Here is an 8,469-nt window from a genome sequence, read left to right as displayed (position 1 = left end):
TTTTTAGACTCCTTTGTCCGCTTCTTCTTATCCGGTTTGTTTCAAGCAAAGGGGCTTGGAGATTACATTGACATCAACGCTGATGCTGCTGATGAAGACGATGTTACTGATGGTGACACTATTGAGTCAGAAAATCAAGAACAACAAGTAAGGAAGGGCTAAGTTCGGGTGTCACCGAACAGTTTATACTCTCGCATGATAAAGTGATAATCGGGATTTCATTATACGTCATTTACATATTTTTCAAATACCGTATTTTTGTAAAGTTTTATTCCGCTATCATCATTGGTCCCTAATGTATGTATATATTATACAGATAAGGCATCAGATGGAATTCAAAATAGCGTTATATTGGAAGAAGGTGTGGTTGTGAACCGATTTCACCCATATTTCTTATATGTCATCACGGTGTTAAGAAAATATTATATACCGAATTTTATTGAAATCCTAGTTCCTGAGATATGGTTTTTGATCCATAAGTGGGCGAGGCCACGCCCATCAATTTTTAAAAAAAGCCTGGGTGCAGCTTCCTTCTTCTCCGTAAAATTTAGTGTTTCTGACGTTTTTTGTTAGTCGGTTAACGCACTTTTAGTGATTTTCAACATTACCTTTGTATGGGAGGTGGGCGTGGTTATTATCCGATTTCTTCCATTTTTGAACTGTATATGGAAATGCCTGAAGAAAACGACTGTGTAGAGTTTGGTTGACATAGCTATAGTAGTTTCCGAGATATGTACAAAAAACTTAGTAGGGGGCGGGGCCACGCCCACTTTTCCAAAAAAATTACGTCCAAATATGCCTCTGCCTAATGCGATCCTTTGTGCCAAATTTCACTTTAATATCTTTATTTATGGCTTAGTTATGACACTTTATAGGTTTTCGGTTTCCGCCATTTTGTGGGCGTGGCAGTGGGCCGATTTTGCCCATCTTCGAATTTAACCTTCTTATGGAGCCAAGAAATACGTGTACCAAGTTTCATCATGATATCTCAATTTTTACTCAAGTTACAGCTTGCACGGGCGGACGAACGGACAGACGGACAGACAGACATCCGGATTTCAACTCTACTCGTCACCCTGATCACTTTGGTATAAATAACCCTATATCTGACTCTTTTAGTTTTAGGACTTACAAACAACCGTTATGTGAACAAAACTATAATACTCTCCTTAGCAACATTGTTGCGAGAGTATAAAAAGGCAAGAAACAGCGTGATGAGTATGACAGCGCTGACGGTAATTGTAAACTTGCACAGCTCATTGAGTTTGAGTTTTTTACACTTATGTTGATACCAAGGAAGCAATAATGTGCTAGTGTGGAAGTTTAGGTACAGGTGGCACTCACAGATTTCTTCATGTGTTTGTGGTTTTACTTGATTGATACTGATGTGTGTAGTTAGTACTGGGGAAGTAGTAATACCGTTGTAAGAAACTTTAACGTTCCGATATGTTTGGAGTGTACATCTAAAAGTCTATGAACATGAAAATGAGAAGGCGTAATCTATATTTAGTTCGAAACTGACTTCGATTTCGAAGACTCTTGTATCCTTATACAAAACCTTGCAACTCAGACCAGCTTCTGCTTGCATGCTTGGAAATACTGTGTACTTAGACTCACAAGAAGGCAAAACATGTAGTTTATATTTTTCGTCCGGCGAACCGAACAAACACGCAGTTAATTCAAATTTAATGTAGAAGGTTTATTATAATTCGAATGACATTCGTTAAATTTTGAAGATTATCGCTTTCAAAAGTTGGCGGCGGCTATGTCTCAGATGGTCCATCCGTTGAGTTCAATTTTCGATGACTCGTTCGAGCATTTCGACTAGTAACTGGTCTGAAGCGAAGCAAGACTGTCCGCTTGGACTTTAGATTTTACATATTCCCACGAGCTGACTAAAGTGTTCCCACAACAAATCCATTGATTGATGCGATGTGTGGGAATTAACGGCGCCTTGTTGAAACCAAATGTTGCCGAGATTACGAGCTTCAATCTTCAATTCGGGCATCAAATAGTCGGTTCGGTGCAATATTATCCAATAATGACTGCCAGGTCTCAGATGGCAGGTGATATTGCGAATAGTACGCTCAGTAGGCCGGTAATGTTGACCATAATTAGAGCGAAGCACATTCTTTACATTACTTGAACTTTTGTAATAAAGTTGAACGATTTTTAAAAGTTGTTCAGGTATAAGTCTTTCCATGATGAAATGTCACAAAATACTGAACAAAAATAATATGACAGCATGACATGATTCACGCTTTAAAGGCTAGTATATCTATCTAGATCACCCGTTATAATATTATAAGGTTGTTTTAAAATGTAAACTTTTTGATCAGAACTCGAACTAAGTGACGAAATAAACATTGAATCAAAAACGACACAACAGTAGTTACACCCTGAACTGGGTATATTAAGCATACTGCGAAGTTTGTAACAGTCCGAGAAAATGCGATGATGCAAACCCTATAAAATATATACACATGCCTGAATAATCTGCTGATTTGTTTTAACTGGTGATATCGGCTAATACAGGAAATTGTTATCACACAAACTGACTGATCCAAATGAAGTTATAAATTTTTTTCTCGTTTAACTAACTTGAATTCGGCTTGAACATTGTTTATTTAAAATAATGTGGCTGAAAAAAGCCAATAAAACGTTTCATTAGTTTTATTGGAATGTTTAACCGGTACTAGAATGATCGTCATCGAAGTTTTCAGAAACGTCTTCTGAAAAAACAGCGAAGCTCTGACGATTCTAAGAGATTGTGAATAATCGACAGTTTTATATATGTATAGTACATTAGAGCTGTTTAATTTGTCTTTATTTCCACTATCATTGTGAGAAAATATTAGACAACAATTCTCTAATTATGTGCTCTGACGTTTTTAAATAAAGGTATTATATAGGAAAATAAAGATTCCGAATAATATGGGAGACTTATGCATTTTATAGTTGGATGACTTAGATAAATAAATAGCATAACATCGTGATTCACTTTTGTATTAAATTTCATTCGGATATTTCAAAAAATTTAGAAACAAAATTTATAATCACTAAAAACCTTTAAATTGCTATCTCGAAACCGGTTTAGACCCATAGTTGAAATCCCCTAGTAGCAATTCACGAACGAATATTAAAAGTGTGTAATGATTGTTCACCTACAGTCAAAACAGTAGAAAGATGTGTTGCTAAATTTAAACGCGGTCGTACAAGCCTTGAAGACGATCCACATGAAGGACGTCCAAAAAGCGCATCAGCACCAGAAATCATAGCCAAAATACAAGATATGGTTTCGTAAGAACGTCGATTGACTGACAGAAATTTAGGAGAGGCTTTACATATCTCATTAGGCTGTGTATTTTAAGTGGAATTTTGGGTTTTAGAAAGCTGTGTGCACAATATGTGCCGTATTTGGAGCGTTTTAAAAAGGATAAAATGAATTTGATCGTGAATCAAAACAAGAGGCTAAAGAGTGGTGTGAACCTGGTTGTTCAGCTTCGAAACGCGCCTTCCTTTGACCGAAAATCGGCCAAGAAGGTTATTGCATCAGTATTTTGGGATGTGAAAGCAATTTTGGTTGAGGGATTACTTGCTACTTACTGCAATCTTTTGGACCAGCTGAAGGAAAAAGTTCGTAAAAAAAGGCCCAGTTTTCAGAAGGAAAAGTCCTTTTTCATGCACCGTGTCACAAGAACATATTGACAATGGCTTAAGTCCATGAATTAAAGTTCGAATTATTGGAGCATCCACCGTATTCACCAGACTTGGCCCCCAGCGACTTCCATTTGTTTCCAGTCCTCAAAATGTATGCGGGAGTATTTCATCCAATGAAAAGGTCATTTCGGCTTTTAGAAGCATATTTGGGATTCTACTGAATAAAAAAATGTATTTTGAATAATAAAATTGTGTTTTTGAAGTTATACTTCTTATACGAGTTCGGAAAAGGTTGCGATAGATTCAGGTTGCACAACCTTGCTCAATATGAATCTACGCAACCTTGTCTGCGAAGATGTTCGAGTAGCAAGCGAAGCGGTGACAATCGGTGATCGTTTGTTCGTTTCTTTCGGCACAGCTCGGCTTTTCTACCAACAACACAATGTTGCCATGCTTATGCTGTTGTTGTTTTTGTAGAACAATGTTTGAATTTTTGGTTGGTGACATATTCAATTAAAAATAAATTCTGTTGGGATTCGAACCTACTTCCGTGCTCGTCGTAACTTTTCAAGCGCTTACAACCAACACTTATTATGGTTTGGTTATGCACGAAAGAAATATACAATGGATCGCCGATTGTTACCTCTTTCCTTGCTGCTGCTGCGCATATGTATGTTTGTATGCTTGTTCATTATTGAAGTTATACTGCTTTTTCTTTCCTTTGTCTTTCATTTCTGCGAATTCTCAACTATTTTATGTGAGCTTTTGTTGAAATACCCTGCGTTGGCCGTTGAAAAATTAAGGCTATACTTTACAGGATTATTTCTGTAGTTAGTCTTCATCTATGACGAGGTATATCGTTTTATCTGACAGCGTGAGGTTTAAGAAGTTCATTTCTAATTTTGTCTTGTGGCATATTAGAAATGATGTTTCTTCGAAAATCGTTCGCTTACAACGGATAAAACGACTTCTGAGTGGTGATTTTAATGAATAAATTCCTTTTGGTTATAATGCCCTGCGTTGGCCGTTGAAAAGTTAAGACTATACTTCTCAGGATCATTCATTTCTTCAAAGAAATTAATGACCTTTAGAAATATGCATATTTGCATTATTTCGTTGTCATTTCCATATTCGTAGCAATAGAATTTCTATGGCATATAAAGTAATGGCCGCCGATTGTCACCCCTTGCCGCTGTAGCAGCTTCGTTTACAAACATGCGTAAATATGTATGTATGTGGCGTATACGTATGATCGTGAATACATATCGACGCAGATTTTTGCGAGAAGCACCAGAAAGTTGTGCAATTTATGATTTTTGGCTTTTGCCATCGTCGCGAAAAGACGATTTGTTGGCAAAGGCATGCTCGGGGAGATAATAAATTATAATAAATTTATAAAATGTGAATTTAAGTTTTCTAGTTTTCTTCATACAAAAATGATATGCATTTCTTGGAATATAACTAAGAAGTATAACTTCATCCGCGCTGTAAGGACTCCACGCACCTTTTTTTTCAATACGACAAAACTTATTGAACAATACTACTGAATTCTCCCCATACTGCACTAAATTAAAAGTCAGACTGCAGACATCGTCCTGAAACAGTGGTATTTATTAGATATCGGCAACCTCGGGGAAACTCAGCGGATATTTTTGCCAACCAATATTCCCTTCCCTTTCAGAGAAGAGTGTTAAGGGGTGAAGTATACAATAGTGTGTGATGTGGTGCCTTTAGTTCAAAATTAAATACCAGAATCGCTTAACGTTTACCACATCACTGCAACGGCTTTCAAACGAGAATTAAGGTAACTAAAGAAACATTCTTGGTCTGACAAAGAGTGTACTGTACGTGCAAACTAGGGGAGGTAATTTGGTGTCGCCATCTATATGTCGACTTATCCGTTAGAATCTGCTATCATTATCGATTGCCCATTGAGAATTTGTGAAGTTATTGCGTTTTAAGTGTCAGTATGTTTGTGTTATCGGTGCGAAATGAGCTTCGAACAAAGAGCCAACATTAAATTTTGTTTTAAAATTGGTAAAACTTTTACCAAAGCGTTTCAATTGATGAAACAAGTTTATGGCTATGATTGCCTATCCCGTAGCAGAGTGCACGAGTGGTTTCAACGTTTTCAAAGTGGTCGTGAGCACATAAATTACGATCAACATGTGGATCACCACAAATTCCAACGAAACAGTGCATGAATTCATCAAAACTCAGCCGAAATCATCATTGAAATTCATAGAAATGGAATTGGACAACTCCAAAACATCGATTACGAAAGGTGTGTGCACGTTTGCTCCGCACAAATTGACTGCGACCAAAAATTGCTCAGAATCTAACTTTCGAAGGACATCATTAAAGAGGTCAAAAAGGACAAAAACTTCCTTTACAATATTGTGACCAAACGTGACGAAATCCAAAAAATCTCGCATGGAGAAGTCAAAAGTGAAGACAATGCTGATTTGTTTTTATGATTCCAGGGTGTTGTCCACACAGATTTACTCCACTCGGCCAAAACCTTAATACGGTATTCTACCTTGGAGTTTTGAAGCGTTTGGTACGTCGTATTCGACGTGTTCGGCCGAAATATCGCGAAGATGAAAGCTGGCGTTTCTTGTAACCACTCCCCGTATACACTTCATATGGCACCGTACAACTTTTTTCTTTCCAGAAAAATGCATCTACCCATGAAAGGAGTGGGTTATGCAGACGTAGAGGCGATTCAAAAGGCTTGCACCGGCATACTGGCAGCCATACAGGCCAACGAGCTAAAACACTCGTTCGACATGCTTTTGGGCCGTGCAAAAAGCTGTATTTAAGCTGAAGGAGACTATTTTGAAAAAAAAAATGTTTTGCGGAAAAAACCATTTGTTCTGTTTTTTTGATTTTAAAGTCCTGTTTACTTTGGAACACATCTTGTACTTATGTACTTATATGTATATTATTGTATTGCAGGATTCGTTAGTAGGAATTACTCTGAAAATAAATTAAGTTTAAGATGTAAGACATAAAGACATGGAAGCATACCAGTAATTTAATGTTCAAAGACTTAGTTTTTAGATTCCCCAGTTATAGTGTAAAAATTCATGAGATTCTTCTACGAAATATTTTTAAAATGTCAAATGCCTACTAACTTACACTGAACTAGCAATTCAGAGAACAATTGAATTACCATCTGTACAACAACAAACTATTTTAACCCATTATAACAGCTTTGCATTTCTGCAACATTTTTTATAGGCGCTTCGAAGTTCCCGTCTGCGTTTTAAAAACTTCGTGACATATTCAATATACTCTGTATAAACAAACTTAATTGACCCTTAATAAACAGATGTCTATTCACGGGTTGCAAATCATGCGATTTTATATACAAATGAAATTAGAAGGTGACTAAGAAAGCAGACAACCAGATAAAGAATCTCTTCTTCTTTAGTAGCTTAGACACCGCTTAAGCGATTATAGCCGAGTTAGCAACAGCACGTCAGTCGTTCTTCTCTTTCGCTGTTTAGCAGTTTGGGTGTTTTTCCTCTCCCTCTGCTTCCCCCGGCGGGTACTGAGTCCAATACTTTCAGAGCTGGAGTATTTTCGTCCATTCAACAACATGACCTAGCCAGCGTAGCCGCTGTCTTTAATTCGCTGTCCTATATCAATGTATATCTCGTATATCGTTCCATCGAATGCTATTCGCCGTGGCCAATGCGCAAAGGACCATAAATTTTCCAGAACGAAAACTGTAACGTCGATCATCGGCTCGCATCGTCCAAGCCTCTGCGCCATATAGCAGCAATTAGGCGACTTATAGAATTTTGTCCGAGAGAGGACTTTTTTTCAATTCCTACTCAGTCCGAAGTAGCACCTGTTGGCAAGAGCAATTATGCGTTGGATTTCCAGGCTGACATTGTTGGTTCCTAAATAGACGAAGTTATCTACAACTTCGAAGTTATAACTGTCAACAGTGACGTGACAGCCAAGTCGCGAGTGCGACGAGTGCAGCAGCAGATTGAAGAAGTCGCACGATAGAGAGTCGCCTTGTCTGAAACCTCGTTTGGTATCGAGCGATTCCGATCCTGACGGAGCTTTTGGTGTTGCTGAACGTCGGTTTACACAGCCGTATTAGTTTCGCGGGAATATCAAATTCTTTTTTGCTTGAAAAAACTTAATAGCATCACACAGCTACTACCAGGGTGCAGTCATTTGTGTTCACATACATAATGTTTTTAATGAACAAGGTATTTTTTTTGTGCCACCCCATGTGGAACCGACAAAGTATTTACAATATAACAGCAAAAAATCGCTTTGGTAGATGTATGGCCAGGCATTGCAGCTACTTTGTTAACTTACAATCTTAATTTGAGATCATCTGAAATACGTCTTATTCAGATTCGAAACAGGCAGGCCATTTCTGTTTAGATACGAAATCTAATACAAAGTTACGATTTTTATAAAGCTTACCTTATTAGATAATTAAAATACATTAATTTGTGTATTTTTCAATAAAATTTATTTAAGATTTATTCAAATGTACTTGTTAAAATTTCGAGGCCAACCATAATAAAAATGAAGATCAAATTTTTACATTCAGTGAAAAATTTTATTTGAGGATCAGAGTATTGAGGAGTTTTAATAGATGTCCTGAAAACAATTTATCACTTTGTGCTTACACCATTAAAAATCATAATGAGACCTTTTTGTAGAGCATTCAATTTCCTACAAAAATCTAAGGAACGGAAATATTTTTTCAAGTAGTTGGAAGGCTTGAGATATATATATGTATGTATGTAAATTTTTCTATTTGATAATAAGAAA

The 8,469-nt window shown here is 37.0% G+C and overlaps 1 pseudogene; it reads left to right on the top strand.

Moving 5' to 3' along the window:
• The first annotated feature begins 4,460 nt into the window (after nt 1-4,460).
• Nucleotides 4,461-4,634, top strand: LOC120769849 (annotated as a pseudogene).
• The last annotated feature ends 3,835 nt before the right edge of the window (nt 4,635-8,469 follow it).

This window comes from Bactrocera tryoni, chromosome 2 (assembly GCF_016617805.1).
Source record: "Bactrocera tryoni isolate S06 chromosome 2, CSIRO_BtryS06_freeze2, whole genome shotgun sequence".
Taxonomy (NCBI): Eukaryota; Metazoa; Arthropoda; class Insecta; order Diptera; family Tephritidae; genus Bactrocera; species Bactrocera tryoni.
This window is presented reverse-complemented; position numbering and strand designations above follow the sequence as displayed.